We start from the raw sequence: 21,945 nt of genomic DNA, 5'->3' as shown, positions 1-21,945 counted from the left end.
GTTCAGGAATTTTGATTTGGTAGTAATATTCCTAGCTATCACTGTTTATGTATCCTGGATCCTTTAAATTATTTATTTAATTATTTGATTTGGTAGAAAAGGCTAGTAGAATTCCGTGCGTCGTAATCATGTCAGTTATACCACTACAAATCTCAGGGTGACTCTTCTGTTTGTGATGGTATCAGGACTTTGTTGAGTCTGAGTAACGACATGCTTTAGTGCTGTGTTGATTAAACAAAAGCTTAGCTTGTGCATGTATACTAAGAAGATTTACGGGCGTATTGAGTTCTATTTATATATGAATACAATTTTAATTCGTAGTTGTTTAAACCTGTGTTGTTCAAACGGCGCATTGATGGTTGGCCTTGACCCTCCTCCGTGGCAGCTCCGCTTGTTGCAAAAGCTCTTTGTCATCACAGCCATTTACGCAGTGACAGTTTTCGCTTCTCAGGAAATATGTGCAGCTCTTAAGTGCTGTTGCTGATAGAAGTTGAATTTGATGTGGACGTTTACTTTTGAGTGGAGGTTTCGGACGTTGGTCTCTCTCTCTCTCTCTCTCTCTCTCTCTCTCTCTCTCTCTCTCTCTCTCTCTCGGCGCTATTGTATTGGCCTTGAGAAGCATTGTCATTACCACTGGCCTTGTAAGGGATTATGATGTTTCAGTTGCTATTTGGAGCATTTTCCACATATTTCTTCTTGTCCTTTGTATTAAGTAGACAGTCTGGATGACAAGGTATTTTTAGTCATGCGTTCACTCTTTGATTGTGGTTAGGGTTTTGTTTATAATTTTTTTTTCAAGCTCTGTTTACATTTTGGAGAACAAAGCGAAGCGTTTAACCAAGTTGATACTGCCATAAAGGAAGGCAGAAGTAGAGCCTTGGAATACAGGAGAGATGTTTATAGGCCATTTATTTTCCAGTGAGGTCATGCCTTTTTCAGGGCGGTATGTAATGCAGCAGCTTAGCATTGGCTCCTCTTTCGGACTTGAATGTGAGTCGCAGGTTGGACACCGTCAAGTCGTGATGATAAATAACCGTGTCATTTTGTCTGTTCCTCTGGAATGTACGTGGCAAGGCCATTTTTTGACGTGCTTCTGTAACTTACTTCTTTATGGTTTCGTTGTGCTGCTGGCTGCCTCTCTCTCTCTCTCTCTCTCTCTCTCTCTCTCTCTCTCTCTCTCTCTCTCTCTCTCTCTCTCTCTCTCTGTCAAATTTTCATGACAATAACTTGTACTTTTATCTGTCACATACTATAGTCGGTGTTTAGGATTGTAAAAAAAAAAAAATTGAATGTTGGTGTTTTTGAAATTTCACTTTGCATTAATGCTTGTCTTTTTATTTTAGGTGTTTGAATAACAGGCGTTCAAGCACTGGGTTCCATAGTCCTCGTTTTAGAGTTGATAATTGTGAAGCTGTTGCTAATGTTCATGAATTATTCATGAAAAAACTGCTGATGTAGAACTTTTCATATAATTTATGATGGTCATAAATTTAGACTTGGAGTACAATAGTTTAATTATGGCAGGGGGCGAATTTTAATTATTTGCGGATTTTTTTGGTACGTTACTACACCTGTTACTGATGTCATCTTTAGGGAACATTTTATTTGGGAAGAACTTCGATTTTTTTAGAGTACAAGTTGTTGCATTATTTCCTTTTAACTGGAAATGGACGTTGTTATTGATAAGCTGATTTATTTGATTGGAAAAAACGTCTTGTGGTTTGAGTACTCTGCTTATCACTTATATTTTTGAATGGGTTATTTATGCTTTTCATTCATTCTTTAGTCCTGTTGGTAATATATGCTTGAGCATTAACAATAAGGCACTAAACGCTAAACTTGCAACAAGCATGATTTAGAAAAAAACAGACAAACGAAATATGTTTTTTCATCGTTGGTAAATAGATTTAATCACGGCTGAAGTCCTTGTCTCGGAGTAGAGAAGAGAAATTATCCGTGTTTGTGTATAGCTTTGTTCAGTGAAAAGTGACAGAACGAACACAACTGTACAAAAACTGAAATTCACATATCAAGGCCCCTTCCCCTCCCCCCCTTTTTTTTTTCTAACAAGTGAAACGGACGATTGAAATTCCCCACTGCGACGTTTATTACTGTGTTAAACTATTATACTGCCATCAGCGACCATACCAGAGTTTTCTTTCTCTCTACCCAGAATGACCTCAGCAGTCTCAGCATTTGTTTGTCACGGATTTTCCTAGGAGCGCCTTTTCCTCGTTGGGAGCTGAAGCCGTTGGTAGCGATGACTTTAGAGGCAAACTTATTGTGTCATTTGATTGATCAACGGTGTTTAAGTAAGGTTTTCCCCAGAGCCTGATGCGTTGAATAGGCGTGTCTCAAAAGCTATCGAGAAAAGGAAGCACCAGCAACTCTCTCAGCCGTATGGTGTGGGAGACTTCAGGTAATTCCCCTGGATATTCCCTTTGTTATTCGAAGTCTTTATGGTGCCACTTCTGCTTTTTTCCCCTCTTGATTTTCAATCTCCTCCTCGTATTCCATACTTTATTATTCCTCCCTATTATATTTATAGGCTGTGTTCTCATCCCCGTTGCATTTACAAATTTCCACCACAAATTTTCATGTTCGTTCTACTTTACAATTTCTCGTTTATTTCTCTTCATGTTATCGTCTTCCTCTTTTCCGTTGTAATGTGTCCGTTACGTGTGACCTTTTGAGTCCAGGCAGAGGTTGGGGAAAATTCCCTCTAGCGAGGTGAATAAACTGAAGACGTCACGAAAGTATGCTTTACTTCCTCACGCCGTCTGCAACACTTTTCTCTCTTGCGGCCATCTTCGAAGAATATATCTCGTAAGAGGGTTCTTTTCTCCCTCGTGGCCATATTCGGGGAATATTTCCGATAAGGGGTTTCTACGTGAATTTCGGACTAATGCCCTGCAGGTTTTTATCTGTATCTTAAGATTCTCTTGTTTTTATTATTATTATTATTATTATTATATTACTATTATAAGTATTTGTATTTGTAGTAGTATTATTAGCAACAGCACATCTATTTAGCTGGTCTTTGGATAAGTTTTGAATTTTCTTTGCAGATATTTTAAGTAGACGAAATTTGCAATACATACAACTTCATGCATTGTTTCAGGTTTCATGAAAATTATTTTTAATGTAACCCCGACCGATAAGACTTAATATTTACTTGAGAAATTCTTAGCGATTTCTGTCGAATTCACGGTTTTTGTCTGAGACCGTGATTAGAGGTGGACTCATATTTAAATCACATATGATTTTTTCATCCTTCTTGCCTTAAGGCTACGGGCGTCTGCTTCACTTTATCCTTTGATTTTAGCCAAGAATGAGGACATCTCCAAGCCCTGGTCCCATTCTGTCTCCATTAAAACCTTAATGGATACCTTGGCTCGAGGAAGAAGAGAGAGTTCTTTGTCCTGCTAGGGCCTTAAGGTATTTTCTGAGCAGGACCAAGATGATCAGAGGACCATCCAGTAAACCTCTGGTGCTCTGTCAATAACCAGTTTTGACCTTTGGCTAAGAACGCATTGTTCTTCTTCGTCAAAGGCTTAATTTTTGAGGCCCACTCTCAGATTCAGGAGGGCATTTTGCCTTCTTTCAAAATGAAAGCTCTTGACCATCAGGGCAGTCTCTACATTATTAGTTTTCAGCACATTGTCCCTCACTTCCATTCTGCAGCCGGCCTACTGGAAGTGCGAACCGATCTTCGTGCCTCACTATTTGAAAGAAGTTGAAACAGTGCTTGAAAATTGCAGTACCTTGGTGCCATTATCAGTGGCTGGCATGGCACTGGGGGAGGAAGCATAGGAATCTGTCTTTTTCTCCAACTATCACTTTGCCTTGAAGTAAGGTGTCAGATTTTTGGGAGCCAGGAGTTACAATGTACCTTGAGTACCCACCAGTCTCGGCAGATGGGTTGTGGTGTTTCAGTGCAGATGACAGCACTTTCTGGTTGTTTTTTTTATATTGGCACTGCGCTCAGAGCAATGGCACTTGCGTATGCTTTGCCAGCAATCAGGCCTATCCTCCACTGCAAAGCTCCCACTTAAGTAGAGGTGACCTACAGCTCAGCCACCACCCCACTACAGGTTAAGATGAGCACCATCCAGAGGCAGTATTCACCTGCATTAGCTCTCTTACCACGTAAGGAAACAACAAGAATTGTTTCAATGCTTGCAATTTTTTTATTTCAAATTCATTACCATGGCTTAATGGTTTGGAATAGAATATGTCCATGTATCCCACCCCCATTCAGTGTGGGATTCAGCTCCATAATTACTTGGTGAGTTAACTTGAATGAAAATATTTTCATAATAAAATTAAGTTTCATATATACTCAACATGTAATTACAGAATCTGAGCCTGCCCTCCTCCTCTCTCTTGGACATAAGGGCACAAACAGAATGAGGTTTTCTGCTTCGGCGTTTCGAGTACTCCCGTTAGTGGGCGGGGCTTGTCACCTACAGTAAGCTATCGAACTACTGCCACGGTTTTTTAAATAAAGGCTGCTGCGCGATTTAGAAACTATAGCTATATAATTACTTTGTAAGTATATATGAAACTTAATTTTATTATGAAAATATCATATTTGCTATTTGGGCACATTTTTTCTCTTATGCAATTTCTGTTGAAGTCAATGAATTATTCTAACTTCTTTTTCTTTTGTGGCACGCTTCTTAAGAGTAACGAATAATCGTTCGGGATTCTTTCTATTTAATCATTCTTCTCCTAGTCGATGGACCGTTTCCCCACCTCTCTCAGCGTCGTCATCAGGGCTGGATTATAGGTCGACAAACAGCTTTTATTACAGCATGCAGATGGTTGAATTTCAAACATGGCATCATTGGGGTTCTGAATTTCTATTGATCGGTTGGTTTCATTCTCTTGCTTGCTGTCTTGGTGCTCAATAGGACACGTCTTATGCTGAGGCATGCATCCAAGGGTGTGGGCAAGGGCATGACACCCGTCTCTGGCCGACGGTCATGATTCACTTCGTTGTCGGTAGTCATGTCCAGGGGTGTCCTGTCGCTCGTTTCTCCCTTCAGATTCTCACGGATGTCAGAGGAACACGGACGTCATCCCCCCTTCTTCAAGGAAACCACAGGACATAGGTGAGAATCTGAAGGGGGACGCAAGCAACAGAACACCCCTGGACACGACTACCGACATCGAACTGACTTTACTATATATACTTTAATATATATATATATATATATATATATATATATATATATATATATATATATATATATATATATATATATATATATATACATATATATAATATATATATTATGTATTATATATAGACTGTATATATATATATATATATATATATATATATATATATATATATATATATATATATATATATAAAATCTTTATTTTATATATATATGTCAAACATATCAGTGTATATATAATCATTATATTTTATGTGTTTTTAATGTGTGTATATGTTTTTTTATGTATGTATGTATGTATTATATATGTGTATGTATCTTTATATATATAATTTTACATATGTATATATTCAGGGAGAGAGAGTGAGAGTTAACTGAACCTTGCTGTTACAAGTAAGTAAATATGGCTCGTTAGTTATTAATATTCATCAGTATGCTAGTGTTATTACGTATAGATATTAATATTCATCAGTATGTTAGTGTTATTGCGTGTAGATATTAATATTCATCAGTATGTTAGTGTTATTACGTAGCTGCTTCTGTGGTCTTTAATTCATGGAATGCGAAGGAAGTTGTTTAGGCAGAATCACGAGAGCAAGAAGCCATATTCTTTCTTCACCGAAGACGCGAGTGTCAACCTTAACATTGACTTTGTACAGAAAACGTGTGTTGATGAAACAAATGCCACTTGTCGTGAGCTGGTTTTTATTTTCGCATATTCTACGAGTATTATTTTTATTATTGTCATTAATTATGTTACAATATTCTACGAGTATTATTTTTATTATTGTCATTAATTATGTTACAATATTCTACGAGTATTATTTTTATTATTGTCATTAATTATGTTACAATATGGCACTTGGCTGGCTCCAACGAGATCTTTGTGTTATGTGATATTAAGTGGTAAATTTTATGTACTTAGTATATCGTGTTGGGGAAAACACGGGGGTTTTACGGACAAGCATTTGTTCGTTCTTTTTTTGGTTTTTCGAGTCTTGCCGGTCGCAACAGGACCCCTGATCTAAGGAGATCAGGTTGAAGAACCAGGACGCAGGATCGACTGTGGCAGTTAAGTTGTACACCTTCTGGCAGCTGAACATGAAGCTGTGGTTTAGCTTTGATCTTGAAGTAATCATTCTCTCTCTCTCTCTCTCTCTCTCTCTCTCTCTCTCTCTCTCTCTCTCTCTCTCTCTCTCTCTCTCTCTCTCTCTCTCTCTCTCTCACACACAACTTGGAGAAATTTGATACGTAATGTTCCTAAATTTTACGAAATGTGGCGTACTGACCAGTCCGTCTAGAGGCAGGTACAGTATATCGATTGGTCATTTTTTTTATAAAAAAAATTTCTTCGTGACTGCTTCGTGGTATGATGTTCCCAGTAGTCATCAGGATAGTATGGTTTGCATTTGTATCGCGCAAGAATCATAGCTTTCCACCAAGCGACGTGTTTTAGGAGTCATATTTGGTGGGCCTCGTCAAAATATTTTCAAATTTCCCTATCAAAGAACTTGTATATCCGGACTCATGTCGAGTGAATACGGAATTTTAATTGTTGAAATGTCAAACATCGAACGTGCGAAGGCTGTCAATTAAGACTCTTGGATGATTATCAAGCAAAAAATACTGGTGGCACGAACAAGAACAAAACCAGGAATAAACGTTACTTGGATATCATGGTGAAATCCATTCTTAGTCATTTTATGCCGTGTAGTCAAATGAATGAAATGTTAGTTTTGAATGCAAAAGCCAGAGGAAAATGTCAAGCCATGTGGACTTTGGTAACTGATGATAGTTAGACTTTGCTCCTGAGTCGAGGCATGTACTGAAAGGTCTTGAAAAGAATCCTATATATGGCAAGGCGTTTTTTTTAATTGAAGCTCTTTTTATTTTTTTATTTATTTTTTAGAAATATTGGGTGTTGAATGGTTTCCCAAACCGTTCTGGTCCTGAAATTGGTATGAGATTTTCTTTCATTTTTTTTTCGTTTTTAGGCCTAGTCGATATTGCTTCTCATCCACTATTTATTGTTTTTACATGATTAGTGCAACTGTATATTCGTGTACACCCACACACGTGTGTATTTGTGTATAGAAAAAGCAAGAGCGAATATTGATGAAGGCAGCCTGGTCAGATTTGTTACTAGTTTTGAAAACGGTCGTCGTGTATGCAGTTTATGTTCATTAATTTTGTTATAGAATTACGTATATCCCGTGCCGTAGTTAAAAGCAGGATCTTTTGGTCTGTCCCGAAGGAAATTCCAATAAATTCGATAATCGAATAAGTTTTTAATAATTTCCCATGTAAATGGCTTCTCTTTCTCTTCATTAACAGGATTTGCGGTGCAGGAATGGGTTTCTGGGAAATGTGCTCAGGTTTCAAACATGATAAGATGATAAAGGGAGTGCAAGAAAAATGATGCGAAAGTTCCTTTCCTCCATTGTTAGTAGTCGTGGGAATTTGTTCCCATCATTTCCGATATGAAACAGGTTATCAGAAAATGAAGTTACGGAACAGAGTGCAATAAATATTGATTGTGTATCAATGACTGTGTTAAAATCAACAAAGAAATCTTGTTGATTTTGATTTTTTCTTATCGTCCTCAGATCCTGCTGTGCTTGCAAGCGCAGTGAATGTCATAAGGCAGCAAGTTCAAAGTTGTTTGACAGCTTAAGGCATAAGAAAGTATTACCAGCAGTACTGGCCCAGGACTCAAATTAACTTTAATGTTTTGTAACGCGTGAGATTTGCGTAGTTTTTCTCGTCTTGGTAATTTCACTTTGAAAAGATAAGTGTGCAATTTGTCTTCAGAAAGATCTTTGAGAAAGTTTTATCCTTTTCCTCTTCATATTCAGGCAAAAGGTCTGTTTTCGTATAGGTTTACGTACTCTTTAATGTACATCCACTGTGCAACGAGATACTTTTATCTCCACTGTTACGCTGAAGTTTGAACGAGAAAGCTTAGAACACAAGAGAAAATGTCTGCACCGTGAGTCACAGGTTGACGCGGAGAAATATGCTCAATTATGAGGTCGCACGATAATGACCCCGACCCAGTATGACCCGTCTGAATGCCCTTGGTCTACTTAACCCCTTTTGACCTCCTTCCCAGCCTTTTGAGGTCGCCCCATCCCTCCCCCTCCGCCTTTTTTCTGTTTCCCATGCATTTGCTTGTGCTTTGGTGGCAGAATTATCGGGATTTCCAACGGTTTCGATAGTTCCTCGTTGGACGAGTCGGTAGAGTTCTTTGCTAACACACTGCTAGGCCCGATTCGAGTCTCCGGCCGGCCAATGAAGAATTAGAGGAATTTATTTCTGGTGGTAGAAATTCATTTCTCGGTATAATGTGGTTCGGATTCCACAATAAGCTGTAGGTCCCGTTGCCCGGTAACCCATTGGTTCTTAGCCACGTAAAATAAGCCTAATCCTTCGGGCCAGCCCTAGGAGAGCTGTTAATCAGCTCAGTGGTCTGGTTAAACTGAGGTATACTTAACTACCAGTTTCGGTAGCATTGTCGCCTACCAAGCACAAACACCCAGGTTCCATTCTCGGGCGTTCGCTCTGTTAAAAACCTGCCATGCCTGTGTTGACTTAGTGGTAAATTATGTACATGGAAAGACGGCATTTGTGGTTTCAGTTAAGGTTAAAAAGGCTAGCAGCCCCATCCCTAAAGATTGGTTGGCTTAGAACTTCTGTCGTCACGCCAAAATCGAATGGTGGAAATAATTATATATATATATATATATATATATATATATATATATATATATATATATATATATATATATATATATATATATATAGAGAGAGATAGAGAGAGAGAGAGAGAGAGAGAGAGAGAGAGAGCATAATTATGATGGACGTATGGGATATGAAACAATAATGAAATGTCATCGAAGGTGTTTTTAGAATCGCTTCATTGTTTTGGTGAGCAAATGACAACTGAATTGATAGAACAAACAGAAAAGCTACAAGTAACCAAGGTTGATCAGATTTGGTGGCAGTGGTGTTTAAAGCGTGAGTTGAAGGAGACGGTGGAGATATGTGTTGATTGAATTCAGGAATGAATTGGTTTGAATAGACGAGGGCGTGGTGCCGGAACACGAACCCTCCCACCCACAGGACGTTCACTTGTAACGTGCGGTGAGAAAAAGAAGTAAGAAAAAGAACAAGTACTGTAATCCAGCAACGATGGTCGCTTTTATGTCGAGTTTGTACGACTGTGTAGGTTGTCGGGCGTGTTTTGCATCGGGGGTTTAGCGGGCTTCTTTTTCCTTTTTTCATCGTGTTTTTCATTTCGCTTCAAGGCCAAGCTTTAGCCTTCGTTGCTAAATATTATCATTGAATATGGTGTGTTTCCGAAATAAAATCTAGTGGTTACCGCCTATGATCTCTACACATTTCTCTCTCTCTCTCTCTCTCTCTCTCTCTCTCTCTCTCTCTCTCTCTCTCTCTCTCTCTCTCTCTTTGTGTGCGAGAGTATGAGTGCGCATGTTTGAGAAATGTTCTTGGCGTCAGAGATTAGTAATCAGTCTGTATTAGATATTATTACCGTGTATGTATGTATATATATGTATATATTATTATATAATATAAAGTTCTGACTCATATCAGGATCGAATCCAGGTCCTCGCAATTGAAAGACAGGACCGCTGCCAGCCAAACCACACAAGTCGTAAAAGAAGTTGGAACCTAAAGACCACCGTACCTAAGGCCTTACCTGGGTAGGCTAACTACCTTGCATACCAGCGTGTTTTCCCCAAATTCCTGACTGAGCAGTGACCCAGTTGACAACATTTCGTTGGAATTATCCCTTCTGAGTGAATACGGCGAAAACACGTTGGTATGCAAGGCAGTTAGCCTGCCTAGGTAAAGCCTTGGGTACGGTGGTACTCAGGTTCCAACTTCTTTTATGACTTGTGTGTGTGGCTTGGTTGGCAGCGGTCTTGTCTTTCAATTAGAAGACCTGTGTTCGATCCTGATGCGAGTCAGAAATTCGTTTCTGTTCCACACGTGATTGTGTGTTGATTATATATATATATATATATATATATATATATATATATATATATATATATATATATATATATATATATTTTTTTTTTATACTAACATATGACTATCCAGATTAGTGCAAAGAACTGCTCCTCAGAGCTAACGGTGTGTTACCTTTTAAACAAAATTTGTGTGAGTAAGAAAATTTGTAGTCGTCTGTTGAATTCCTATGGAGGTTTGTCTGCTGTTGCCAAGAGATAAGAAGATTATCGTGTTATGGTGCGCAAGTGTCTTGTGTGCAGTGTCAAACATTTTGGCCGGCGATGGATATGGAACATGTCATTTTTCGCTAAACTGAACCGTGAATAAGATAGTTGCGTGCCTCCCGCCAGACTTCGCAAGGCTGTTGTGTGCAAGAAGTATGCAGTCTGTCAGAGAGAGAGAGAGAGAGAGAGAGAGAGAGAGAGAGAGAGAGAAAACTCAGAACTTTGCAAATTGGAAACAATGTACCCGTTTTTTTTTTTTTTTTTTTTTTTTTTTTTTTAACAGTTTTTTTTTTTTTTGGGCTGTCCGCTAACGCAGTGGGAAAAATGAACTCGGTCTGTCATGGGACATACGTATGTTCCTTTAATGGGGACAAAACATCCTCTCTCTCTCTCTCTCTCTCTCTCTCTCTCTCTCTCTCTCTCTCTCTCTCTCTTCCTAATTTTTGCTAATGTACTCTACGCGGTGCTTATATCCCGTAACTAGGGTGTATTTAGATAACATGGAGCGTGAGACGATGTCTGCATTTAACGTTGTTGCTCATTAGAACGAACGTACTTGTTGTTCCGACTGCTGTTGATAACGGTTATATAATTTTTTCCATCAGCGACGTTCGAAGGAGGCTGTGCGCCCATCAGTGTTTGTCTGTTTGTTTATACGCTTGTCGTTTGTTTCCGGCAGGTCTACCACAAGAAGATGGTTTTCAGCAGTGTGGAGAGATGGCCTGTAGGACAAGAAAGGGTTCATTAAGTGTGCGTGTTGGGGGAGGGCCGGAGGGAATCCGGATGGGGATGCAGATTGAATCTGTGGTGAACGTAAATCTGGTAGCAGGTTCGTGATTTGTTCCGTCGAACGTGAATGAAATTGTATCGAAATGAACTGGATCTGGAAGTGAATGCAGAGCTTTTTCCTGGGAAGTTCTCTCAAAACGGGTCGTCTGTCGGCCGAAGAAGAGTTGATTTAATTTTGACTCTTTCAAGTGTGAAGACTTTGATATTTTATTGGTTGAAGCGAAAGAAGGTCAAATATGGGATTTGTTTATTATTCGTTTTTGGAGTATGAAAGTAAATGAAAGTGTGGTGCGTTTTTATTTTCAGTGGTTGCGAAGGAAGGAGTAAGTTTGTTGACGTTTCTCTAATGTAACTGCAGAAATATGAGTCACGACTGCTATTAAAAAAATAACGTTCATCGGCAGTTGTAAGCATTTTCTTCAGTGTCAGTCAGTAACGTTTTAGGGTTTGCCATTGTGTGTTTGTTTTGTTTTGTTTGTTGTCATTGTGCTGTTTTTAAACATCAGTAAATTATTTGTTTTCTCAGTAGGCATTTGATCTTGGGACGGGCATCTGGAGAAAAAGAAGCAGGGGAAGGTTGTCAAGTAACTAAATGCACGTCTGGAAGACTTCATTAATGAACAAGAAGTAGATAAAGAAGTGCAGAGAACAAGAGGCGGCGCTTGGGTTCACTTTTTATCAAAGAGTTTTTGTCTCGCCGAGTCTGGAATTGAGAGATTGCCGTTGCTGAGTCATTACATTCAGCACATTTCGTTCTGCTGATGTGGAGAGTAAGCTTAGTATTGATTTTCTTGGTGCCTGACCGTTGCTAATATTCTCAAGTTCGGCTATCAATAAAGTTGGGCTGATAAAACTGGCAACCGTTTAAGTAAACGTACCCCCGCCCTCCCAGCAGATCTGTAGGGGCGGGATATGTGGCTAGGTGGGTTCCCGTTGGACGACCTTGATTTCTGATTGCCGCTTTTAAAAAGGAAAAAGGGTAGTCTTTAGGAAAACGGACATGGTCACGGATGCCTCGCTTCTGTAAATAAGGGAAGAAGTGTCGATTCTTCTTGTATAGTGAAGCTTAGATATACAGTACTATTTTCAAGATACAGATTACGGCAGAATTTACAACTTTTACATGTGTCGATTGTAGATTTCCAAAAAGGCTGCTCACTATAGATTTGATCAAGATGAAGCAGCTAGGCATAATTAGTTTTGCGGCTTCTGTTCGACTTTAACCCCCCCCCCTTGTAATTCCAGAGTGGAGAGAGACGTGGATGACATTCATGGAGCCAGTGTACCAAAACCGTTTCGGCTAACAATGTGCAAATCACACCTTTTGCATTCTTATGAGTATTATTGTGTTGAAAAAAAATCTTTAATTTCTGTCGGTATGAAATGAATAATTGTAGATCGCAGTGAGTGGTTAAACCGGAGAGACTGAAACCCAGAGACTTCTTCGTTTTATACCTTTTGTAGTTTTATATGGACTGATAGATTGATAGTTGATACATGTCCATAATAAGGTTTTTGGTTCTTTCAACGTAGAAAATGTGCAGTTGTTGAGTAATAACTGGCCATACGTTGTTGTCACGGAGTATTGTATGTCACTGGCCCCTGTGACCTTATATGGTAAACCCTCAAGTATTCTCGAGGGTCGTCACACACACACCGTCTCTCTGTAATTTCTGAAGCCACGTAGTTTTCTCTGCTAAATGAGATTTGTCATCAGGAGACATGAGTTGTGCATTTTCGCTGTCGCTATGATTTTATTTTGTGATGCAGAGGGTGTGGTCGCATGTATATGCAATTTGTGTATACATACATTATGTGCACTTATATTTTGGTAGAAATTCGTTCATTAAACGAATTTCAATACACGAAATATGACGCTCTTCTGAGCTGCAGCGGAGTGTCATATTTTCGCATTTCTAAACTTATCGGCTGCACACGAGAATATGCTTATAGTATATCAACCAGATACACAGTCCCGTCCACACTGCAGAATGTAAGCAGCACTTGAACCCGTAAATACTCGCATTCTGTGGCCAGAGTCATCGACTGCGCAGTCAGTGGTCGGTCATGAACTTAAATTAAAACCTTGAGAGGCGGTTTTGTTCGGTTTTCATGTTCGACGGACTTTGATCAGTTGAGCATCAAATTAATGTCACGACTGAAGGATGTTTCTTATTTGAAGCTTTGGGTGATCAGTGTCCGGAGAGTGCTGTGCTCTCTCTCTCTCTCTCTCTCTCTCTCTCTCTCTTCTCTCTCTCCGTTTTCATTGAATGGTTGGGTAGAGCTCTCGGCTAGCACGCTGTTGGCCCAGCGTTCGACTCTCCGACCGGCCAGTGAAGAATTAGAGAAATGTATTTCTGGTGATAGAAATTCATTTCTCGTCATAATGTGGTTCGGATTCCACAATAAGCTGTAGGTCCCGTTGGTAGGTAACCAGTTGGTTCTTAGCCACGTAAAATAAATCTAATCCTTCGGGCCAGCCGTAGGAGAGCTGTTAATCAGCTCAGTGGTCTGGTTAAACTAAGATATACCTTTCTCTCTCTCTCTCTCTCTCTCTCTCTCTCTCTCTCTCTCTCTCTCTCTCTCTCTCTCTCTCTCATCATTTGACATGCGAAAGAAACTCTTAAAATATTGTTACAGGTGCCATTATCATTTTGACCGTCCTCCATTACACGCAGTTACCGACGTTGTGGAGAACAGTTTGTAAGCAGTTCATTGGCATAACCTGATTCTCTTTAAGATGCGGCACACTGTGCATTAATTACCTCGCCGTTGCGTTATTTCCGTGCTATACCCGCCGATCCAAATCTGCAACCGGTATATGTATAATTATTTGTAATTAGATTCTTAATGATGTAATTTGATATGTAATTTGATTTTAAATGCGACTGTTTGATAACCTCTGCACCTCTCAACTACGACAAACACAAACGGAAGATTTTGTTAGTAGTTTCGTTCTTTGGGAATGCGGAACGAACTAGGTAAAACAGAGTCCTTTTTTATTTTGATGCTCAAGGAGTTTTTTATCTTCGGTTTTTCTTATCTCCGTCAAAAAAGAAGTTTAAATGACTTTTATAATGAAATGAAAAAGATTTTTTTTATCACGGCACTGAATAAAAATCAAACCCGCGGCAAGTGTCCAGGCACGTGAATGATTCGTATGCGTATTTGCTCGTCAACACAAACAAACTGTTGTACGTTATTTCAGGGCAGTTATTATTTTTCAAGCTTTCGAGTGATGATAGGTAATGACTGTATCTCTCATGGCAATTGAGAAATACTGGAAGACGTCGTCTGTAACAAAAATCTGGAAATAAACGTGAATCTTAGAAGAAATTGATTTGCCTGTAGAGTACAGGAGGTCGTTCTCACAATTTCAGATCTTCATTGGACGGGTTGATATCGTTCTCAGCTAGCACTCTGCTGGACCCGCGTTCGATTCTCCGACCGGCCAGTGAAGAATTAGAGGAATTTATGTCTGGTGATAGAAATTCATTTCTCGTTCTGATGTGGGTCGGATTCCACAATAAGCTGTAGGTCCCGTTGCTAGGTAACCAGTTGGTTCTTAGCCACGTAAAATAAATCTAATCCTTCGGGCTAGCCGTAGGAGAGCTGTTGATCAGCCCAGTGGTCTGGTTAAACTAAGGTATACTTAACTTTTTTTCTCACAATTTCAGAGGAATAGTTCTCAAAATTTTCTCCAGGTGACTTTGATAACCAAGAGTTTGGAATTTCAGGCACTGCTGGTGCACTGAGCAAACGTCTTAGACCTCTGTACTGTATGTGCCATCGGCTATCCAGTAGGTCTTTCTGTCCAGTTTTGTTCAATTCTCAACATACTAATAACCATGGCTGAATTTGGTATATGTCGGGGAGGAGTTATGGTTTTACAGTCCACTATGCAAACACATAAGTTTGTGAAATTAATAGAAGTGTGGGTAGGTGTACCAATATTGTAAATAAGTATTACGTTTCAGTCCTGCGTTCATAGAGAAACTTGTAAAATTCAGTCCGTCTTTATCAAAATCACAGGTGTTTTTTCGGTTTCTCTCGACAATAACGTCAATTTTGGAATAGTGTAAATATTGCACACTGTGAACTTTAAAATAGTTGTTAACCAGGAGTAACCACGCTGTTACATTTTACATGATTCTTGTGAGTTTCGACCAAATGAATTGGGTCTGGCGGTGGCGTTCATGCTGGAATATTGCTGGCCTCGTTTGTGCCTGGCCTCGGTGGCAGGATATGCAAGACATGACGCTGTCTCCTGGACACCTCGAGGTCCTTTCAAGGAGACTTATTTTGAATTCAAGGAAATCATTAGGTAGGAAAATTTCAGGCGATTTTACAATGTAGACGTGTACAGTCAGGTTTTGGAAGAGATTATGATAACCATCGAAATTTGGTGTTGGTCCGCCCGTGGCTCTGTTGGAATAAAGAGCATGACACAATTGCATAATTGTGGACTAATTTCCAAAGACATTGTCAATTCTCTTGTCGATCTGTACAATCTTCCTGAGAAAATGAATTGCAACTGGAAAATGCGTAGCACTTTTTGTTCAAAGATCTAGTTTTTACTGGTGAGGGGATTGTCAGTCTGTTGCTGTAGAAGTAATTCTATAAAATGAGAGTTACAAGAGGAAGAATAGCATTTACCAAAGTTCATGGTTCAACTGCTTCAAGCCGTAAAAGATGATCGTTTACACCTGTCATACGCACGCGCTCGCATATTATATATATATATATATATATATATATATATATATATATATATATTATATACACACATATATATACTGTATATAGTTATATATATATAAATATATATATATATATGTGTGTATATGTTTGTGATTATTATATATTTTTATATGTATATATAATATATATATTGATTTATGTGCGTGTATACACACACAAACACACACACACACACACACACACACATATATATATATATATATATATATATATATATATATATATATATATATATATATATATATATAATCATATGCATTTATCCCCTTTTGTATGGAGTAGAGCCAGAATGATTCAGCCTTCCAGTTTCTCAGCAAGTCTTAAGGAATGAGGTTGCTAGCCCCACGCCGTTTTCTTGACGCCAGTTGATGTTACACCTGTTTACAACAGGGTGGACTGTTAGAGGTAGGCTGGAAACAATTCCTGGTTGCTGACAGCCGTGAGCCAAGTGCTGCACCACTCAGCTACGGTCCCCACTTTGGCTGATTGAGTTGGAAGTTACTATTAGCGAATAGCCAAAGTCGGCGCTTTGTTTAATTGGTGCAGCATGGGGCTGACACTTGGTAGGCCCGCAAACCGCTTCCGACGCCCAGCACATCAGTTCACCCAGATGTAAATTGGTACCAGTGTCAGTTTAGGTCAAGAAAAGTCTTCGGACTAGCAACCTCTTCCAGAGAGATTTGCTGACAAAAGGGTGGTGTGGGAGAAAATGTGACAAGTGCGTGTTGCACGGACCGGGCCAAAAGAGTCCTCGATAAACAAAGGAATAAATGACTGTGTTATTTGCCCAAAGTTAAAGGCTAGTTTTAGTGTTTCCTCTTCTTTGCTTGGAGGCTTAGTATGAGCTCTCTCTCCATTTTTCTGTCCTGTGCATTTTCTGCCTGAACTTCCATCAGTATAAAGGTGCAATAAATCAATAAATGCAGAAGAAAGAAAGAAAGATAGCAGTAAAAAAAATGAAGAATCAGGGGGCAGTAAACTCATGCGTAATAATCTATAAACTGCCTTTGTATTGCTAGGGATATACTGTATATATATATAAATATTATATTTATATATATATATATATAAATATATGTAATATATATATGTATACACTATATATATATATAAATATTATATATATATACACTATATATATATATATATATATATATATATATATATATATATATATATATATATATATATATATATATATATATATATATATATATATATATATATATATATATATATATATATATATATATATATATATATATATATATATATATATATATATATATATAATGTATGTATGTATATAGGGAGTATATTTTGTGAGACTCCTTTCTAACACTTTCCCAATAGCAGCGGTTAAAACGTACAAAAGGGCGGAGCAGTTTGAAAGTTTCCTCTTACTTTCTGGAGGAAGTCTGACTGACAATAAGAAATGGCGTGGTGGCAATAACAGGAATGGGAAACGGAAGCGAAAGCGCTCTCTCAGCAAGGTTCATCTCACGCTCGGTATATATTTTTTTTTTCTTTTTATGATGTGTCACAGCTGACGCCACGCTTCGAGAAATATAGGTTATTAGTAGTTATTCAAGGTTATTTGACATAATAGCACAATAATATGTTTTGACTATTTTCTTTACGTAATACATTCCTGTGTATGACTCATTCGTGCTTGTTATTTATACCGTTTCATCACAAATTTGGGTTTTGATGTGATTAAATTTCTGAAAATGAAAGTGGTTGGATTGTGAGAGATGACAGACTTGTTTGGTGTTTGGATGAAAATAGAAAACGAGAAGTGTGACTGGCATGGCCAGCTGATTATGTCAGACAAATCGATGTTGTGACAGCAGTTACTGACCATGAACTTCTTTCCGTGCTCATGGTTTTTATGAGGAGTGGCACAATTACTGCAAGCTGTTCTTGAGGTTAAAGCTTAACACTAGAGCGCAAATTCATAATTTTAAAATCAGATCATTCTTCTTACTGACATGAGCTTGTTGATCTTGTGAGATGATTAGTGTGTCCTGCGGTGCACTAGTTAGTTTTTTAGTTTTAGAATCTCTCTCTTTGTCTCTCTCTTTCACACACACACACACACACACCTTAAATATCCTAATCAGATCATGCTGCTGTTAAGAATGTAGGAGTTATAAATATCAGAGGCCGTACGGTCCAGCGTTCTAATCTATTGTTTGATGCGATCGGAAAGTAGTGTTCTCTTTTTAAGTTCACCAGCTTATTCACAAAGTGTTCACTCAAACGCGTACTTGGATTGTTGATGTAACCTGAACCTTAACCTTTCTTCAAATTTTGATGCACACAGGTTTTGTTTCTGTGAGGACCTGGAGTGTTTCTGAATGAACTGAAAAGTAGAGTCAAGGAAAACATGAATTAAATGTGAGGAGTAACGGCCGGGAGTCTGATTCTAAGTGAGAGCCATGACTGATCGACAGCTGAAGTTCGTGTCGAAATCTTTGTCAAGTTTTCTTAGCAACTGTTGCTAAATGGATTTCCTCTGCCTTCTCCCTCCATGTCACTCATCAGCTGTCATAGTTGAAGTTACTTGCAGATCCCTTGTTTAACAGTGACGTAAACCGGACGTGAATACTTTGTGGATATATGTATAATTTAATGTGTAATATATATATATATATATATATATATATATATATATATATATATATATATATATATATATATATATATATATATATATATATATATATATAATCACACAATACATACATGGTTATACCAAACATACAACCAAGTTCTCATACATATAAAGTATATGTAAGTATTGATAATATGATTATGTACATATTTTTTTTTTAGATATTTTTATATGAAATTCTTTTTAAAATCGTTTATTTTTAGTTTTCTAATTAAATTTATTGCGGCTTCAATAACCTAGATGTTGTGACGCCAGTTTTAATAGATAAACTCAGTCAGTCAGTCAATTGCATGTACATTCATCGTTACTTATAATCGTACCTTGGACCGCCAGGCTCATTCAAGAAGTATTATGTATACTGTATATCACTAGTAACCTATCACTTGCAGCCATATTGAACTTCAAGACTTTTTGGGATTCTGAGTTACCTTATTAAATTCTTTCTCTGGCTTATTGACGTAGCTGTAGTGTATTGATATACACTAGTTCAAATGGCCATATTGAACTTGAGACTTTCTTCCACCTCTTCAAATGGCTCATTGAATTCTTTCTGTCTCCCTGTTAGTTCCACCTTTAACAGTTTTAATGCATAAAACTGGACACGTGAGGAAATGGAGTTGCTTTCGTTTTTGATGAAACTACTTTGGTTTTCACGTATGCCAAATGGCAACCATTCATGAGTTATCATCCTCGAATTTGATTGATTCAGGCTGAAGTCGTGGCTTCACTTACCGATTTTTTCCTCCTTCCACGTCTTTGGCAAGTGACGTTCTTCCGTTGGGGATCTTCACTAAACACCTTCATGTCAGCCCATACTCAGTGTACTGAAATTATGTGGGGTTTATTTACGCAGCTTACGAAAGTACACTTACAATTATACGGATTTTTGACGAAGAAAAAGTTCCTCGTTGGACGAGTCGGTAGAGTTCTCGGCTAGCACTCTGCTAGGCCCGAGTTCGAGTCTCCGGCCGGCCAGTGAAGAATTAGGGGAATTTGTTTCTGGTGATAGAAATTCATTTCTCGGTATAATGTGGTTCGGATTCCATCATAAGGGTTTTTAGCCACGTAAAATAAGTCTAATCCTTCGGGCCAGCCTAGGAGAGCTGTTAATCAGCTCAGTGGTCTGGTTAAAGTAAGGTATACTTAACATTGACGAAGAAGAGGTTTATATACTCTGCAACTGCACGTAGCTGTAGCAACTCGGGTTAGTAGACAGGTGGGAAGATAAGGCATGTTAATTTCTACAGTTTTATTTTACTTTTTATTAATTTATATATGTGAAGAGTGCTGTTCATTTGTTATGGTGTTATGACACTGAATGATTAGAGTCGCTGAAGTCTATTTTGTTTTAAATTTTTGGGTCTTGAGGGTTTATAGGAGATTTCGTGGTGTTTGCAGAAGGGGATAACGGGAGAACTTGCAAATGCATTCGGGGAATCTGAAGTCATGCCGCCGACCGTGGGAGGGAAGACACAAGGAAAATGTGTGCAGTGTAGGTGTGGGGTTTGGATGTAGTTGTTGCAATTGATGTTCGTCTCGTCAGAGTTTTGTTCAATGTTTGTACAGTGGTTAACAGCCAAAACAATGTTCTTCGGCAGGATTTGTTCGCCTTATTTATTGTGATGTTGAATTTCAAAGAAATCAAAGGGTAATTTTGATACACCTCATCGTGATTTTTATAGGTAATTTGTTGTTTGGACATTAGTGCCTTCCCGTTGGGGACTGTGAAATTACCGTTGTTGGTGTTTCTTGGGGTACAAACTAGTCTTTTGCCAAATCAGAATCATCGCGCAAGCGTTCCTCTTGAGGTTCATCGAAGATTAGAATAGTGAAGAAACAGTCGCTGCTTTCAGTCGATATGGGAAAAATAGAATCACAAGAGTCCCTGTCATGTTGAGACAAGGACCTGGGCAACATTTTCCCTCGCTGGCTGCAGTCGCCCACGCGTTGGTGGTGGGATTAGCATCCAGTACAAGAGAAGCGGGACGAGGGTCCTGCCGCCTTTCTATGTCCTTCAGTGTACTGTTCAGTTTTAGCTTCCCGTTTTATATGATTTTAAGCCTTTGGTGGTATTTTTTTTACTTTGATTTTCAAAATATATTTTCTTTTCAACCACTTTACATTCCCACGGAATAAATAAACGCCTCCATATACATTATACAAACACACACACACAAACACAAATAATATTAATATATATATATATATATATATATATATATATATATATATATATATATATATATATATATATATAGCTCTATATGAAATTAACGACCGTTTATATATATATATATATATATATATATATATATATATATATATATATATATATATATATATATATATTATATATATATATATAGCTCTCTTGGATATGAAATTAACACATTATATATATATATATATATATATATATATATATATATATATATATATATATATATATATATATATATATATATATATAGCTCTCTTGGATATGAAATTAACGACCGTTTTTCTGTTTCCAAAAGGAAATTTATATCGGAGTGTTTGTTATATATTTACTCCGTCTCAATTTTAACGCTATTTGCGACATATATGTCGTTTCACTGTATAACGGTGAAATACAATATTTACTGTTGACTAAATTTGGCGCGATGACTGTGCGGTAGCCACTCCCTATTCCCATTATGTGGAACGTGTCCCGAGTGAGAGCCTTGGCTGACATCGGCTTGGGAAATTACTAAGGATGAGACTTAAGGACAAGACTTGACTGCGCATGTCAGCGGACGCACGAATTCAACTTCTGCGTTAGCGAGTGTAATAGAATGCATTACTTGCACTTTCCAAGTTTTTAGTTATTTGTGAAGCAGTTATTAAGGTATGGAATATTCGTGTCGGAACCTGGGACGATAATCGTCGGTCAGGGAAACAAAAGTGTTTTTGCGTAGAAATAAAAATGAGTTTGATGTAATTTTTATCGCGTTTTTTCTCTTTATTGTGAGGTGAAAAATGTTCTCTTTTTGTGAGCTTAAGTGGTCCGAATCCTTGCAGAGGCTGTCGACCGGTGTCCTTGTCTGCAGAGAGAAGCCTTGGGTGGCTAGAATAGCAGCAGCGGCGGAGGACGCGATGACTGTCATTGTGGCCAGTAAGGGGAGCTTTTGTCCTTGCGCTATGCTTTGCAAGGCTGCGCTTTCAGCTGCCAGTTTTTGTTGGGACTCAAAATGTTTTGCCTGATGTTGAGAGTTACCCGGGCCGTTGGTTGAAATGTTAATCGGGTAAA

At 38.2% G+C, this 21,945-nt stretch overlaps 1 protein-coding gene across 1 annotated transcript in view; it reads left to right on the top strand.

The window, feature by feature from the left end:
- Positions 1-21,945, top strand: part of LOC136837412 (nuclear migration protein nudC-like) — a 265,836-nt gene that overhangs the window by 169,768 nt on the left and 74,123 nt on the right. The gene's annotated exons all lie outside the window — the stretch shown is intronic.

Source organism: Macrobrachium rosenbergii, chromosome 59, assembly GCF_040412425.1.
Source record: "Macrobrachium rosenbergii isolate ZJJX-2024 chromosome 59, ASM4041242v1, whole genome shotgun sequence".
Lineage (NCBI taxonomy): Eukaryota > Metazoa > Arthropoda > Malacostraca > Decapoda > Palaemonidae > Macrobrachium > Macrobrachium rosenbergii.
Note: the sequence above shows the minus strand (reverse complement) of the source record. Positions and strands in the feature narration are given on the sequence as shown.